Source organism: Salvelinus sp. IW2-2015, linkage group LG4p (genome assembly GCF_002910315.2).
Source record: "Salvelinus sp. IW2-2015 linkage group LG4p, ASM291031v2, whole genome shotgun sequence".
Taxonomy (NCBI): Eukaryota; Metazoa; Chordata; class Actinopteri; order Salmoniformes; family Salmonidae; genus Salvelinus; species Salvelinus sp. IW2-2015.
Genome location: NC_036841.1, coordinates 14,644,635 through 14,663,653, shown reverse-complemented (window position 1 = coordinate 14,663,653; position 19,019 = coordinate 14,644,635). Strand labels below are relative to the sequence as shown.

The 19,019-nt window shown below is 43.5% G+C and overlaps 1 pseudogene; it reads left to right on the top strand.

The window, feature by feature from the left end:
* The first annotated feature begins 7,697 nt into the window (after nt 1-7,697).
* LOC111957268 (ankyrin repeat and protein kinase domain-containing protein 1-like) overlaps nt 7,698-19,019 on the top strand; it is a 41,261-nt pseudogene continuing 29,939 nt past the window's right edge.

Here is a 19,019-nt window from a genome sequence, read left to right as displayed (position 1 = left end):
CTTTATGCCACCCCCCCCTTTCCTCATTAGACTCTGAAATGAATCAGTAAAATCATGTTGAATTTTTCATTTGCTAGTACATCTTTCTCAAACTCAGGAACAATTGAAGTCATGGTGAACACAACCAGAACAGTGCTTCTCACTACAAAGGTGTAACATAAGGCATTTTCCAGATTTAGTGATATTAGCAAATCTTTTGATAAAAGGTTGTGATCAACAACCAGCATAGCATGCATTATCCTTCAACTTCAGAGATCTTTCACACTTTATTATTATCATTGAGAGATAAAGGAGAAAAGATATCTGGGAATACTGGGAATCTCAGAAACCAGTCAAAATTGGTATGATACTCAAATCCATCAAGGCAAAGGGTGGCTACTTTGAGGAATCTCAAATGTAAAATGTATTTCGATTTGTTTAACACTTTTTTGGGTTACTACATGATTCCATATGTGTTATTTCATAGTTTTGATGTCTTCACTATAATTATACAATGTAGAAAATAATAAAAAAGAAAGAAAAACCCTTGAATGAGTAGGTGTGTCCAAACGTTTGACTGGTACTGTACATCTCCACCTCACATCAATCAGAACGTGAATGACTCGAAGGAATCGTAAAATGTGAACATTCTAAAGCTGAAAAACAACAAAGGACAGGAGTCTGACTTCTCTCAGCCTCACGGTTCTCTTGAGGAGGTGAACGATAATGACAGTGTAAAAGGGCAGTACTGTTCACCATGGAATAATGAAAACCACAGAAAGACTGGCCAGAGAGGAAAAATGCACTTCTGCAAACCTGTCTTCCTCTGATCTTCTAATTAAACAGTCGGGAGCAACAACACACAGAGACCTCCGTCAGGCTGAACATCTCTCTGAATCTCTGGAAGAAGAAAGTAGGTCATTCTCCAGCCAAGCGCTAAGTCCTAAAATGCCAGTGCAGACTTTGTTAACTCCAAGCCCGACACTATCATGCATTGTATATTTTAACAAGAAACCACATATAGTGTCTAAACCACAACAATTCTCTACCCATAGGGTCATGCATACAAAATATGCCAATGCATCAACAATACAAAAGCAAAGAAATCAGCAAAGAGAACCCAACAAAAGTTTAAAAAACACGTATTTATGACAACTTCCTCGCAGAGCATAATCCAAGGCCATCCAAATCAAATCACAAATGTGAATGTAACATTTCAATTCTCTGCAGAGAGTTTGAAATCGAAATTTTCTACACTTAACAGTGTTGGAAATCTGTATTCAGTTACCGCTGCAAAATCAGTAATCACAGTCGGGCAGTCAACTGTTCAGCCTCATTTCGCAATAAAGACATCTACTTCCCACACATCACTAATTCAACATGTTTCAGATATAAAAGCATCACATAAGCACTTCGGCATCAACAACATCATGAAACTCATTCTCTCAGTCCATAACTGTTGGAAAACGTGCAGCGGGTATGACCACCTCTCTTTGAGAGGACATCACATGACCTCTGACATCACTGAGGCATTGAAGGGGAGCCACCTCATTCCCCTTCTACAGCAGCGCAGGTATATAGACACATCGATTAGCCAACCCACCGATGATTACTTGCCCACAGGGCCACTTACCACCAACCTGGCTTCACATCATCGCTAAGGGCAATCTTCTTCTGAGATAATGCCTTTCGACGCTCTGCCTCGAGGCAAATGGGACTCGTTTACAGACTCGGGGCAGAAAGGGGAATGGCATTCAAATGCCTCACATGCTTCTGCCAATAACGAGCAAATAAACCCTTCAGAGGCTCCAATAGTGTGTGAAGTGAAAGTGAGCAATCTGGGCTTAGCACACGGCCGGCGCCATTCGCAGCCGATAGCTCAGTGGGCACCTGCCAAATTAACTTAACTCAATCACGGCCTGATGAGACCATGGGATGGAGGACCAGGGAATCCCCCCTGCCAAATGCAATACTACAACAGACCGGGAGTCGGGAATGGGGTCGGAATGGGGTCGTCCCCTGATCTCCTCACTGGGTAATTATCACAGGATATTTGATCTAATTAACTAAAAAATGTGTTATCATAGGGAAATTAAAAAGTGCATTCTAATATTAACATTCAACATTAGTTAATCAAGTTATTTGAACTGAATTGGAAAGGTGGTAACACTTCCCCTAACAATGCCCTATACAGTGGTTCCTCCTTTACAAGATATATGTAATTTGTGGTTTAGTACGGTACCCTGTGTCACCACTTCATTGCTCCAGACCAGCGCAAGGGGGAGTTAGAGCACTGATTATGCTTTTGGGTCCCAAGGAGTGTCACGATCGTCTTGTGAAGAGAGAGAGGACCAAAACGCAGCATGTGAAAAATAAGACATCTTCTTTTTATTTTAAGAAGGAAAAACGAAACAAAACACTTTACAAACTAACAAAACAACAAACGACCGTGAAGCTACAAAACGAAAGTGCACACACAAGCTACTAACGTTTAGACATAGACAATTACCCACAAATACATGATGCCTATGGCTGCCTTAAATATGGCTCCCAATCAGAGACAAATTGAAAAACATCTGTCTCTGATTGAGAACCACTCATGCAACCATAGACATACCTAGACACATTCACTCAACCAATAGGACATAGCCTAGACACATTCACTCAACACAAACCCATACACTACACCCAACACCCCCTTTACCATATAACCACCCAAACTAGACAAACACCAAAACACTCCATGTCACGCCACTGACCTAAACAAAATAATAAAGAAACAAAGAAACTAAAGGCCAGGGCGTGACAGTGAACCCCCCCAAAAGGTGCGGACTCCGGCCGGCAAAACCTGACACAGAAGGGAGGGTCCGGGGTGGGCCTTAATATTGGCGGGGCTCGGTGCGGGAACGTGGGCCACCAACTCCACCATATGTCAATATCGCTTTCGGTGTCTTCTGGCTGCTCGAGGCGCTCGGCTGGCGCTCTGGGGCTGGCGCTCTGGTGTTCTGTCGCTGGCGGCTCTGGCTGCTCATAGGCTCGCTGTCGGCTCTGGTGCTCATTGGCTCGGCTGGACCCGGCTCTCTGGCTCGCTGACCATCTGCGCTTCCGGCTGCGACGGCTCTGGCAGATCCTGTCTGTGTTGGCGGCTCTTATGGCAGATCCTGGTCTGTGTTGGCGGCTCTGGCAGATCCTGTCTGGTTGGCGGCTCTGGCAGAAATCTGTCTGGTTGGCGGCTCTGGCGATCCTGTCTGCGTTGGCGTGCTTCTGGCAGAATCCTGTTCTGGTTGGCGCGCTCTGGCAGATCCTGACTGACGAATGGCTCTAAGCGGACTCCTGAACTGACTAACGGCTCTGACGGCTCGGGACAGACGGGCGAGCCTATCTATGTGGACATGCCAGTAGGCGGAGACGGATGGCTCAGATGCGCTGGGTAGACGGAATGGCTCAGATGGCGCTGTGGTAGAATCGGATGGCTTCCAGCTGAAGGCGCTTAGTCGTAGTCTACTTGTGCTATGAGGGATGTGATCGTCAGTGGATGGCCTCATGTGGCGTTGGCTAGTTCACGAGTTGGGCGCTCAAGATGGCGCTTTGGCTAGAAACGGGCAGCTCTTGGCCGGGCCTGAGGCGCACTGTAGGCCTGGTGCGTGGTGGCCCGGAACAATGGCTGGAGGCCTGGGATTCTTTGGGGACTAATAGGCTGGGCATTCTCAGGGCTAGTGCGGGGAAGCAGCCAGAACAGGACACATGGGCTTCTCAAACGCACTACTAGTCCTGCGTGCGTGGGGTACCGGGCACAGGTGGTACCGGGCTGCAGGGCACGCACCCTCAGGGCGAGTGCGGGGAGAAGCCAACCAGGTGCGTACAGGGGCTCTGGATACGCACAAGAGAGCTTGGTGCGTGGTACGAGAGAACTGGGTGGTACCGGGACCTTGGGGGACACGGCATCTCAAGGCTAGTGCGGGGGAAGAGGAACAGGGCTTTCTGGAGAACGCACAGGAAGCCTGGTGCGTGGTGTAGGCACTGGTGGTTACTGGGCTGGGTCGGGAGGTTGGCGCCGGAAATTACCGGACCGTGGCAGGCTTACTGGCTCCCTTGAAGCACCGAGCCTGCCCAACCTTACCTGGTTGAAAGCCCCCGTCGCACCGACCATGCGGGGAGAGGAATAACCCGGCACCGGGCTATGTAGGCGAACCGGGGACACCATGCGTAAGGCTGGTGCCATGTATGCCGGCCCGAGGAGACACACTGGAGACCAGACGCGTTGAGCCGGCTTCATGGCACCTGGCTCAATGCCCAATCTAGCCCTACCAGTGCGGGAAGGTGGAATAACCCGCACCGGGCTATGAACACGTACAGGAGACACCATGCGCTCTACTGCGTAACACGGTGTCTGCCCGTACTCTCGCTCTCCACGGTAAGTACAGGGAGTATGCGCAGGTCTCCTACCTGACTTCGCCACACTCCCTTTAAGCCTCCCCCCAATATTTTTTTGGGGCTGACTCACAGGCTTCCTACCGCGTCGTTTTGCTGCCTCCATTCGCCGGTATCCCTCCTCGCACTGCGCCAGAGAATCCCAGGCGGGCTCCGGCATTCGCCCTGGGTCGATCGCCCACCTGTCGATCTCCTCCCACGTAGTGTAGTCCAGATTACGCTCCCATTGCCATTCCTCCTTGCGTTGCTCCTGTTGCCGCTGATCACGCTGCTTGATCCCTGTTTGGTGGGTAATTCTGTCACGATCGTCTTGTGAAGAGAGAGAGGACCAAAACGCAGCATGTGAAAAATAAGACATCTTCTTTTTATTTTAAGAAGGAAAAACGAAACAAAACACTTTACAAACTAACAAAACAACAAACGACCGTGAAGCTACAAAACGAAAGTGCACACACAAGCTACTAACGTTTAGACATAGACAATTACCCACAAATACATGATGCCTATGGCTGCCTTAAATATGGCTCCCAATCAGAGACAAATGAAAAACATCTGTCTCTGATTGAGAACCACTCAGGCAACCATAGACATACCTAGACACATTCACTCAACCATAGACATACCTAGACACATTCACTCAACACAAACCCATACACTACACCCAACACCCCCTTTACCATATAACCACCCAAACTAGACAAAACACAAACATTCCCCATGTCAKACCCTGACCTAACTAAAATAATAAAGAAAACAAAGAATACTAAGGCCAGGGCGTGACAAGGAGCTACTGTGTCTCTAACTGACAATGAATGGGCGACATAAACCTAAATAGAAACTGATAATTGTGCACAACTTAGTATGACTTACTAAAACTGTTGTTACACTAAGGTATTTAGTATTTTATTTTGTTAGGATTATTTTGCTCTTACTGTAGTACTGTAGGCCTCTCCTGACCAGTCACGATGTGCAGGGCCTGAGTGGTGCAACGGTCTAAAACACTGCATAGCAGTGCAAGCTGTTGAGTGTTGCTATAGATGCTGGTTCAATGCCTGGACTGGGAGACCCATGAGATGATTAGGATTTTGTTTTTTCTTCCTCTAAAAACAGAAATAAATAATTCTAAATAACAAACTGGCTTTATTTACAAATTAGTAACAATGTCTCACCCCATGTTCAAGAATGGCATTTTTTTGCGCTCATTTTACGTCATTTGAAAATGAAGTCATCTCCAAAATATTTAAGAGGCATTGCACTAATAATGGCGCTGACTAGGGAAATGTTCCCACTGTTCTGTTCTTAGTTGCCAGTCTGCACGTTCAAACTAAAACAATGTAACTAATAATTGAACCAGGTCTCCCGCGTGCCCTGCCCGCACGACATGGGGATTCTTTAGCTAAATAGCCCAGTACTGTACTGCCGACCATCACGTTGTACAGCGCCATATTTTCCGATCTATCCTAATGGAAACCCAGAGGGTTTTTCATTTTTCTTGGAATAGAAACACCATAATATTATTAAAATTAATTAAGCAAGTACCAATGAAAAGTTTGGACACACCTACTCATTCCAGGATTTTTCTTTATTTTTACTCCTTCCTCCCTGTCAGGGAATTGAACCCAGCTCTCCCGCGTGCCCACATTCTTTAGCACGGCTATTATTGAAGGTACTTGAGGTCGCCGAGAGAGTCTGGACATGGCCTGCTCTCCCTTATGTAAGGAATCAGGCACTTTCCCATGTTTACTACAGTATGTATTGTAGGCTATATTTACTTGTCAGACTGCACGGTAGCCTAATAAACAAATGCAATTGCCTTATATCTTCAACATTATTTAAATGTTTTATTATCCAGTACTGTATTTCTTCATCAGCATCTTTATGCTTTCGTTAATAAAATAATGATAGAATACTCTTTCGAAATGCAGATTTTGATTTAGTCATGAATCCATAACGAAGGCAAACAAATTGTTGCTTACTGGAAAATACTCATTCAATCACACATGGTCACGTTGTACAGCGTCATTATGGCTATTAGCAGAGCTATATTTTGGCCTTTATAAATATTATTTGGGCCTTTGTTCAGATTACAATCGCTCACTGTCGTTTAAAAAAAATATATAATAATCTCCAAAATATCGTTATATACTGTATAGCCTTCCCACTGCGGACGTCTCTTCCAATCTTCTAAATATAATTATTGGCGGAGAGTCATGTCATTGAAAAAAAATTGTTGGGATATACTGGAGGCCTACCATAGGCGAAATGAAAATTAGTTACACTACAATACAAGGTGTGGAAATGTTATGCCATAGATATTAATTTAGAATCCTCCTATCCTCTTATGCTGTAGCCTACTCCCGAATGCGCAATATTTCCCATTCCATCCTAACGGAAACCCTGAGGGTTTAGTTTTTCGTTTTTCTCGGAATAGAAACACCATAATATTAATCAAATTAATCCCATGTACAATGTTATTACGAAAAAAGTTTAAAATTCTCTAGTAATGCCAATATGGGAGACTATCAAATGTTTCTCAACGCTACCCCCTGGTGGTCAAACTAGCACCTACTTGTGTTGGATTCGACATTTTGAACATTGAGATGTTAAAGACATGATAGATCAGACGCAGAGTATATAAAGGAGTGAGATCTGTAGAAAGACGGAGTGGCTGTGGAATGTGCTTGGTGGACGGGGGGAGCTCAAAGGATTGCTATAGGGGAGGCAGATGGACATCTGTGTACGAGAAGAAGGAGGGGTTGAGGTTAGGAGGTGAGGTCAGATCCCCTTAAGGGAGTAATAAGGGTTTAGTATCTTGTTACCCTCTTCCTGTAGAACCATAAGATGTAAGGATTGGAGAGAAGGAGGAGTGTCTTAAGTGGGATGTATATAACTGTGATGGTGAGAAATGTTTTGCTGTCTGAATAAAGCTGTGTCGACCCTTTGGGAAGAATTAAACTTGGTTAAGCTTCTCTGGTGTCCGTGAGTTATTTACTCTGAAAAATAAGAACATAGCACTTTCATTAACGTAAAAAATGGCTGACAATTAAATAACCTGCCATAGAATTCTGCAGAAGCCCGCGAGGTGTGCTGCAGTATGACACAACTTTTAAAGGAGGAACCACTGTATCTATGTAACTACACAGTAATAYCTGTAGTAACAATGTTTTAGTAACATGTAGTTTCATTACAGCTGCTTTGTAATTATAGGTTTCATGTTTGTTCAATCATTTTTCAGATTAGGGGTCATTTTCGATGATATTTGTGGCACTGGCAACTACACAGCCGAGATGAACTTGAACCCGGAGCACGGTGTTCTGCCCGGAGACTTTGTCCCAGCTCTGGGGATCCTCCATGTGGTCATCAACCTGAAAGCCAACAACAGTCAGGTGAACCTAGAGCTAAAGTCCTGCTGTCTACCTGTTTTCCAGGTAGGTGTTCAAATTGGTTTTGTTTCATACATGGAATATCTCCAGCAGCTCTACTAACCACAGCTCCAGAATGGGACTAAACCATCAATGTTGGCAAATGAGCCAATCAAGTAAATACTGTTATGTGCTTCCTCTGTCCTGGAATCAAATCAATCCCGCTTGATCCAGGTTGCCAGGCATGTGTTGAAAGTTGGAATATTTTTTTCACCTCCCTGGGCTTGCTTGCTGATGGTCTTACCACAATGAGGCATCGTTTCTGGGACGGATGACAAATGAAACACTTAGACAGCATATAGAAAAAAAAGGAAAAAAGCACATCCCCTAATACAGTATCTGCCAACAGTGGATAAGCTCTTTAGCTGTCGACTACCACTGCTGCCTATATCTGAACAGGGAATATCTATTTAAAGGGAAAAGTGTTGACAAGGAAGGGTGAACTCGTGCTGAAAATGCTTTAAGATTATATCGCATAAACACATCCTCATAACAGTCTTAGGAGAGGGGGKATTCATTGTAGACTCCACGATCAATATGAACAGAAAGTCAATGATAACCACCAAATCCATTGTTCCTCTCTTCTTTACTTTGTGTTGACTTGCTGTTGTCGGAAACATTTGTGACCCCTGCTATTTGAATTACCCTAACTGTCTAATTTAGTTCAAAACAAAGTTCAGTGTTGTTCCCATCACTTGTCCTGTGAATGTTTTTGCTGCTGCTGCTGCCAACCGATACTCAACTCCCCTCTCAGTCCCACAGTTGTTTAATGCAGGCAAACTTAAATCTGTTTTACCTAAATTCTACCAGCATGTCACATGTGCAATCAGAGGGGAAAAAACTCTAGACCACCTTTAATCCGCACACAGAGACGCATACAAAGCTCTCCCTCGCCCTCCATTTGGCAAATCTGACCATAATTCTACCCTCCTGATTCCTAAAGCAGGAAGTACCAGTGACTTTCTCAATACGGAAGTGGTCAGATGACACTGATGCTACGCTACAGGACTGTTTTGCTAGCACAGACTGGAATATGTTCCGTGATTCATCCAATGACATTGAGGAGTATACCAGCTCAGTCACTGGCTTCATCAATAAGTGCATCGACAACGTCATCCCCACAGCGACCGTACGTACATATCCCAACCAGAAGCCATGGATTAAAGGCAACATCTGCACCGAGCTAAAAGCTAGAGCTGCCTCTTTCAAGGAGCGGGACACTAACCTGGACGCTTATAAGAGATCCTGCTGTGCCCTCAGACGAACCATCAAACAGGCAAAGCATCAATACAGGACAAAGATCAAATCGTACTACACCGGCTCTGACGTTTGTCGGATGTGGCAGGGCTTGCAAACCATTACACACTACAAAGGGAACCACAGCCGAGAGCTGCCCAGTGACGTGAGCTAAGTGCCTTTTATGATCGCTTTGAGGCAAGCAATGATTAATTTTTAAAGCTTCAACYAGGCAAGTCAGTTAAGAACAAATTAMTATTTACAATGACGGCCTACTGGGGAACAGTGAACTGAACTGCTTTGTTCAGGGGTAGAATAACAGATTTTTACTTTGTCAGGTCGGGGATTCGATCCAGCAACCTTTCAGTTACTGGCCCAATGCTCTAACCACTAGACTACCTGCCGCCCCACGCATAGCATGCATGGGAGCACCATCTGTTCCGGACGACTGTGTGATCACACTCCGTAGCCAATGTGAGTAAGACCTTTAAACTAGTCAAAAATCACAAGGCCGCGGGTGCCAGAAGAATTACCAGAGCATATACCCAGGGCATGAGCGAACCAACTGGCAGGTGTATTCACTGACATTTTCAACTTCTCCCTGACCGAGTCTGTAATATCTACGTGTTTCGAGCAGACCACCATTGTCCCTGTGCCCAAGAATGTGAAGGTAACCTTCCTAAATGACTACCGCCCTTAGCACTCACGTTCGTAGCCATGACGTGCTTTGAAAGGCTGGTCATGGCTCACATCAACACCATCATCCCGGAAACCTTAGACCCGTTCCAATTCGCAAACCGTCCTAACAGATCCACAGATGATGCAATCTCAATCGCACTCAACACTGCCCTTTCCCACCTAGACAAAAGGAGCACCTATGTGAGAATGCTACAGCTCAGCATTCAACACCATAGTGTCCACAAAGCCATTCACTAAGCTAAGGACCTTGGGACTAAACACTTCCATCTGCAACTGGATCCTGGACTTCCTGACGGGCCGCCCCCAGGTGGTATGGGTAGGAAACAACACATCTGCCACACTGATCCTCAACACTGGGGCCCCTCAGGGGTGTGTGCTTAGTCCCCTTCTGTACTCCTTGTTCACCGATGACAGCATGGCCAAGTACGACTCCAACATCATCATTAAGTTTGCTGATGACACAACAGTGGTAGGCTTGATCACCAGCCTATAGGGAGGAGGTCAGAGATCTGGCAGTGTGGTKTCTGACCTCTCCCTCAATGTGAGCAAGATAAAGGAGATGATCGTGAACTACAGGAAAAGCAGAGCCGAACAGGCCTCCGTTATAGAGGGTAGTGCATACTGCCCAATACATCACTGGGGCCAAGCTTCCTGCCATCCAGGACCTATATACTAGGCGGCAGAGGTGGGACCAAGTAATTGTTTTACAAGTCACAAGTAAGTCTCAAGTCTTAGCACTCCAGTCCCAAGTCAAGTCCCAAGTCAAGACAGGCAAGTCCGAGCCAAGTCTCAAGTCATGACCGTCAAGTATCAAGTCAAGTCTCAAGTCCTAAACAAGTCATAATGTGCTCTTCACCAAATGTAATACCATTTCATATTTTTAACCAGAGTAATGGTTAGTATATTACATTTACGCAAATCATGAATGCTTTTAATATATATATTTATTACTTTACAAATAAACGTTATATTTCCATGGAAATACATGGGTGGCCATGAGAAAGAACACCCTCAGCCCGCCTCCCCTAATAGTGATCGAATATGAAGGATTGCTATGGGGCGCAATCGGGCGATGTAGGCTTGTACACAATCGCCCAACCTTAACACACTCTCTCTCTCTCTCTCTCTCTCTCTCTCTCTCTCTCTCTCTCTCTCTCTCTCTCTCTCTCTCTCTCGCTCTCTCGCTCTCTCGCCTCTCTCGCTCTCTCTCTCTCGCTCTCGTCTCCTCTGTGGTTACAGTAGGCTAACGTATGTCAATGGTTTTAGGAACAGCAGTAACATTAGGCAGGTTAGGCTACCAACTGCCTAGCCAGTTGTAGCTCAATCTTGGGCGCAATGATCACCTTCCTGCACTGACTGACTGTAAGGAGGCTCTTTGATTTAACTTTACGTTAGCCTACATGCTTGTTGCGCCTCCATCTGTAATTTTCTTCCCGCATGTTATGCAAGTTGCAATCCATTTGTTGTTGATACATTTACATTACATTACATTTAAGTCATTTAGCAGACGCTCTTATCCAGAGCGACTTACAAATTGGTGCATTCACCTTATGATATCAGTGGAACAACCACTTTACAATAGTGCATCTAACTCTTTTAAGGGGGGGGTTAGAAGGATTACTTTATCCTATCCTAGGTATTCCTTAAAGAGGTGGGGTTTCAGGTGTCTCCGGAAGGTGGTGATTGACTCCGCTGACCTGGCGTCGTGAGGGAGTTTGTTCCACCATTGGGGTGCCAATGTACAGCGTCGTCTTTATATCCGAAAATAATAATTTGGGGTATCATCTTTCCAAGGGCTCCATCTGAATTCACTTGTCGACATTCCTCTGCACTGCCACGCACAACTTTTTCTCAGCTGGCACAATTTGATTGGCTGCTGTCCGATTCAAACTGTAATCCGTTAAATGAAGAGTTGATGCGCTGCACACTTTTTGTAATAGCATAATTTTTTATATTTGGGCTTCTGGAGGGTATCAAGTCAGGTCGAGTCAAAAGGCTCAAGTCCAAGTCAAGTCACGAGTCATTGGTGTTAAAGTCAAAGTCGAGTTGCAAGTCATCATATTTGTGACTCGAATCTGACTCGAGTCCAAGTCATGTGACTCAAGTCCACACCTCTGCTAGAGGGTGTCAGAGAAAAGCCCCAAAAATTGTCAGACTCCAGTCACCCAAGTCTGTTCTCTCTGCTACCGCACAGCAAGTGTTACCGGAGCGCAAAGTCTAGGTCCAAAAGGATCCTTAACAGCTTCTACCTTCAAGCTATAAGAGTGCTGAACAATTAATCAAATGGCCACCTGGACTATTTATATTGACCCCCTCACCCCCCCTTACTTTCTATAATTTTTTTTACTTCAGTTTATTTTGTCAATATTTTCTTAACTCTATTTCTTGAACTGCTTTGTTGGTTAAGGGCTTGTAAGTAAGCATTTCACGGTCAGCACATGTGACAAATACAATTGTATTATATTTGATTTGTTGTGGTAACTTCCAGGTTACCGCTGGACCCGCAAGGAATCAGGCTGTTACCCAGCATCCTTTCAAAATGTGCCAGCTTCACCATCAGCCTCTTCCAGATGCCTTCAATTTGAGAATAGGCCTATGTGTTGTTTGGGGTATTTAGCCTTACATGTAGCCTTAAAGCTGAAACCTCACTAGTTACAGATTAAATGTGTTGTATAAAATGATTTCCCTCCAGTGACTTTGATATCAAACAACAACAACTGAGGCAACATATTTGGAGGCATATTAATAACAGAAGAATGATTTACAATACACTATGTACCTGGAAAGAGACCCAGAAGCATCCTGATTACCGGTTATCTCCTCCAACTCATAATTTTCCATACACACAAGCCACGTATTTCTCTTTTCTAACTGCAGCAGAGTCTTCAGCACAGAGATCTCTACTCCGAGAGCGGTCCAAAGGCTATCTCCACCAATCTGAGGAACCGCATATCTTTTGGTCCCATGTTGAAAGGAGAAGAGATTTCTTCTCTCCCAGGGGAGATGGGTAATTATTAGCGTGACTAAATAACAAATTATGATCAATCTTTGATAATACGCTCAAAAGATCCTTATCAGAGAGGAAATTAGTGCCTGATGTATGTAGACTGTATATGCATCCCAAATGGCACCCTATTCCCTATGGGTAAAAGTTGTGCACTATATAGGGAACAGAGTGCCATTTGGGAGGTCTTGTGTTGCTGTTTGAATTTGAGATACAACAGCTGAGATGGAGATAAGGCTTGTCATACTGGGGGTGGTGGTGGGGTGTTCGCTGGAGACGGGGACACTGCTGCTTCTCTGGATGGCCTATAGARGGCGGTGGGCCGATTGGAGGGTTTCCCCAGAGTCCAGAGCGTGCTACAGCTGGCTGCATAGAGGAGACCTGATCCTACCATGACGAAGTAGGAGACAATGGTCAATCACGTCAGCCTGCAGGCCAGACCCTGACCAGAATCAATCCAATTCACTCCTCTTATACGTGACAGCTTCTGGAGTCCGATTTATCACTCCCTTCACCGATGCAGTGAATGTCTTAACTTTACACTGTGGTAATATGACACAGAAACACGTGCACAGAATAGATTACCTGACGGTTGATTATCTTTTTTGTTGTTGTTGCATGGCAACAATTGTTAATTCACCAAACCACTGTGCACAATGATTCAAGATGATTTGATGATAAAGAACGTTTTATGATCATTTGAATTTAAACATACTGTGCATATTGTAAACATCCTATTATTGTTGCTAGTCTCTTTGACTAAGTCCTCTAAACCTGCGACTGTACACGTTTGTATAATAGCAAATCTGGAAATAATTGTTTGGTAAAAAGTTTATTATCCTCTCAATGATTCTCAATCATCATCTCAAGCATGACCCATATCATCATATTAATTCTGACCAATTTCTTATAACAACTGTACAGATCACTGGCTACTCTAACTAAGACACAAATGACACCGATGATTCATTAACATCTCTGTCTGCACTACTTCATCATGCATCATTTTACCTAAAATGCTACAACAATTTGTTCCTGATTTGCCACAAGCTCAACAGATTAAACAACTTCCACAATGCAGGATGACTGGTCATTTCATACACATGAATTAATGAATGCTAATTAATATCCTTGTACGCAAAGCTCATATACAGTGTTTACTGTAGCATTGCCAACAGAACAGAATATACGTTTTGGTACATAATTCATTCCTTAATTGTGTTTGGGAATCTAAGAGTTGTCCCTGAGAATTGACATATTTTGGTGAAAACAAACTACTACATCTCAACAGCTGGGTACTGAAGGTTATGTGACATTGGTATGTGCACATGAGCTCCGGAGTCGAGGTGTAGTCTACAGTTGAAGTCGGACGTTTACATACACTTAGGTTGGAGTCATTAAAACTCATTTTTCAACCACTCCACACATTTCTTGTTAACAAACTATAGTTTTGGAAAGTCGGTTAGGACATCTACTTTGTGCATGACACAAGTCATTTTTCCAACAATTGTTTACAGACAGATTATTTCACTTATAATTCACTGTATCACAATTCCAGTGGGTCAGAAGTTTACATACACTAAGTTGACTGTGCCTTTAAACAGCTTGGAAAATTCAAGAAAATTATGTCATGGCTTTAGAAGTTTCTGATAGGCTAATTGACAACATTTGAGTCAATTGGAGGTGTACCTGTGGTTGTATTTCAAGGCTTGCCTTCAAACTCAGTGCCTCTTTGCCTGACATCATGGGAAAATCAAAAAATATCAGCCAAGACCTCAGAAAAAATGGTAGACCTCCACAAGTCTGGTTCATCCTTGGGAGCAATTTCCAAACGCCTGCAGGTACACATTCATCTGTACAAACAATAGTATGCAAGTATAAACACCATGGGACCACAGAGCAGTCATACCGCTTGGGAAGGAGACGCATTCTGTCTCCTAGAGATGAACGTACTTTGGTGCGAAAAGTGCGAAACAATCCCAGAACAACAGCAAAGGACCTTGTGAAGATGCTGGAGGAAACAGGTACAAAAGTAGCAATATCCACAGTAAAACAAGTCCTATATCGACATAACCTGAAAGGCTGCTCAGCAAGGAAGAAGCCACTGCTCCAAAACCGCCATAAAAAAGCCTGACTACGGTTTGCAACTGCATATGTGTAACGCTCGTCGTTAGGTGGAAGAGAGGAGAACCAAAGCTTGTGGATGGCTACCCGAAAATGTTGACCCAAATTAAACAATTTAAAGGCAATGATACCAAATACTAATTGGGTGTAAACTTCTGACCCACTGCGAATGTGATGAAAGAAATAAAAGCTGAAATAAAGCATTCTCTCTACTATTATTCTGACATTTCACATTCTTAAAATAAAGTGGTGATCCTAACTGACCTAAAACAGGGAATTTTTACTTGGATTAAATGTCAGGAATTGTGAAAAACTGAGTTTAAATGTATTTGGCTGAGGTGTATGTAAACTTCCGACTTCAACTGTAGCTAACAATAACTAGCTAGCGTTGTTAACGGAGCTATTTTGTAAGAAAACGGCTGAGACGACTCAAACCCTTTAGCTAGCTAATAAGCCCTCCTCTGCGACAACGTTATTGGGTTGCTGGAATACTAGATATGTATTTTAAATGTAAGATAACTGTCATTGAACTTGGTGGTTACTACTGATTCTACATCCGAGGGGAGAGAAATTGTCCACCTTTGTTTGGTAAGGGCTCGGAGTGATGTCACACACCCAAGAGGGTACACCCAAGAGGGTTCACCCGATCACCCAAAGGATAATAACGACTTTGTCTCCGGCTATCCTATGAAAGGAAATTGCGTGTATTGTATTTGAGCTACATGTGTGTCTCGAGTAACCTGGGGAATGGATATAAGGCTTGATAGTTTGTGGCATATTGGCAAAATGTACTAAAAGACATATATGAGTTTTGAGTTTGGACTTTTATTACCTACCAATAGACAAGAAAGGCCCAGAAGTAGCAATTCATATCCCACAGAAAAGCTATTTGTTTTCTCATTGAGTTGTTTAATGATAGGCCTATCACTCTTCATTGTTTTGTCTATTAATAAAGATAGATCACATTGTATCGGTCTCTCATGCATACACCCCTTTCAAATTAACAGCTCAGCCCGTCTGCCATGATCTATATCGTCCCATTGTTGAGACAGAGTATTGAGACAGAATTACGTAAAGCATCACTATGATGTGTTTACTCCCTCCCTGGACAGCAGGCAAACATCGCCTTTAAGATAACTCCATATGTAAATTACAGATCCCACACACAGCACATGCACACACATGCACACACGCAGGGAGATCAGCGCAGACAGCCCGGAGGGAGAAGAGGCTGAGCAGATTTAGGAGGCAAGGGGAAATTGTGTTTAATAAAAAAAATCCTTGTAGTTGAAAGGGTGAACAAACCGTGCGCAGCTGGAAGCATAAAATGAGAATAGTCTCAGAATCCCAACCTCCAGGCATTATGAGACACATGGGCCCAAGTCCAAATTAATCAATGAGCCGTTAATACGAAATCTCCTCAAAACTGCACTGCAGGGAAGGAGACAGATGCAAAAAAAGAGATGTAAGGGAAGCTGAGAAGAATTTGAGTGGCAGAGATTTGGAATGCTCTTTCAGTAGTTCTGAAATATCCTGAAGCTGAACTAATTATAATTTTGTTTTGTTAACAACGTGCGAATAAAAAGCACAGGGGGTCATGCTGTACAGGCCCACAATATACAGTATAGGCCTCTAAGCACACCTCTCCCACATACAGTACCAGTCAAACGTTTGGACACACCTACTCATTCCAGGGTTTTTCTTTATTCTACATTGTAGAATAATAGTGAAGATATCAAAACTATGAAATAACACATATGGAATCATGTAGTAACCAAAAAGGAGTTTAAGAAATAAAAATATATTTTGGATTTTCTTTCCTTCTTAGTGTGTTTGAGACAGTCAGTACACAGAAGATAGCCTTATTTGGTAAAAGACCCAGTCCATATTATGGCAAGAACAGCTCAAATAAGCAAAGAGAAATGACAGTCCATCATTATTTTAAGACATGAAGGTCAGTCAATCCAGAAAATGTCAAGAACTTTGAAAGTTTCTTCAAGTGCAGTCGCAGAACTATCAAGTGCTATGATGAAACTGGCTCTCATGAGGACCGCCACAAGAAAGGAAGACCCAGAGTTACCTCTGCTGCAGAGGATACTTTCATTAGAGTTAACTGCACCTCAGATTGCAGCCCAAATAAATGCTTCACAGAGTTCAAGTAACAGACACATCTCAACATCAACTGTTCAGAGGAGACTGCATGAATCAGGCCGTCATGGTCGATTTCTGCAAAGAAACCACTACTAAATGACACCAATAAGAAGAAGAGACTTGCTTGGGCCAAGAAACATGAGCAATGGGCATTAGACCGGTTGATATCTGTCCTTTGGTCTGATGAGTCCAAATTTTAGATTTTTGGTTCCAACCGCTGTGTATTGTAAGGTGCAGAGTAGGTGAACAGATGATTTCTGCATGTGTGGTTCCCACTGTGAAGCATGGAGGAGGAGGTGTGATGGTGTGGGGATGCATTGCTGGTGACACTGTCTGGGATTTATTTCAATTTCAAGGCACACTTAACCAGCATGGCTACCACATTATTCTGCAGTGATACACCATCCCATCTGGTTCGCGCTAAGTGGGACAATTACTTCCTTTTCAACAGGACACTGACCCAAAAAACAACATTAGGCTCTATAAGGGCTATTTGACCAAGAAGGAGAGTGATGGAGTGCTGCATCAGATGATCTGGCCTCCACAATCACCCGACCTCAACCCAATTGAGATGTTTTGGGATGAGTTGGACTGCAGAGTCAAGGAAAAGCAGCCAACAAGTGCCCAGCATATGTGGGAACACCTTCAAGACTGTTGTATAAGCATTCCTCATGAAGCTGGTTGAGAGAATGCCAAGAGTGTGCAAAGCTGTCATCAAGGCAAAGGGTGGCTACTTCGAAGAATCTCAAATGTAAAATATATTTTCATTTGTTTAACACTTTTTTGGTTACTACATGATTCCATATGTGTTATTTAATAGTTTTGATGTAGAAAATAGTCAAAATAAAGGAAAACCCTTGAATGAGTAGGTGTGTCCATGAAAGATTCAATGTTACGTTTCTAAATTGTTCACGAAGGCCCACTCTGTCTCAGACAAACATACCTTGTAAAAGGTTTACTAGAGTGTAAGTATGGCATAAATCTGCAAGCCATAAGCAGAACAACAGGATAACTCTAGGAGGATATCTTTATTTTCTAATCTTCCTGAATTGACTTCACATGCACCCGGGCTGCTCATAAATGACATAACTTTACACCTTTCCTGAATGATAAGCTTCCGCTACACTAATGGAGCGGAAAAGTGAGGACAGGATGTTCGTGCCAAATGTCACTCTATTCCCTATTTAGTACAATACTTTTAAACAAAGCCCTATGGGCATCCCCTATTAACCCCTGGTCGAAAGTTGTGCTCTAATCTAGGGAATAGGGTGCCATTTGTGACGCACACAGATATTTAGAATAAGTATCAGCCAAGGAGGCATTGTTATGATAGGAGACTGGCGCCGATGCAATCCTCCTGCGAGAGCCACTGCTGCATCACCCGAGAGTGTGAATCTGCAAAGCACAATGCTAATTGATTTGCCCAGCACTGTATCTGATGTCGTCTAATTAGTTACAAGGCGTGTGCATACGGCTTGGGGACTTTTCTTTTGACTCTGAGAGCAGTTCGACTATGCAAGGACGACTATGCATGTTAAGTCTGAAGAGAACTTAGAAGATAATATGAGATAATGCTTTGCAGGGTCTAAAAAAATTCMAATGAGCATATACTATACAGTTGTGGCCAAAAGTTTTGAGAATGACACAAATATGAATTTCCACAACGTTTGCTGCTTCAGTGTCTTTAGATATTTTTGTCAGATGTTACTATGGAATACTGAAGTATAATTACAAGCATTTCATAAGTGTCAAAGGCTTTTATTGACAATTACATGAAGTTGATGTAAAGAGTCAATATTTGTAGTGTTGACCCTTCTTTTTCAAGACCTCTGCAATCCCCCCTGGCATGCTGTCAATTAACTTCTGGGCCACATCCTGACTGATGGCAGCCCATTCTTGCATAATCAATGCTTGGAGTTTGTCAGAATTTGTGGGTTTTTGTTTGTCCACCCGCCTCTTGAGGATTGACCACA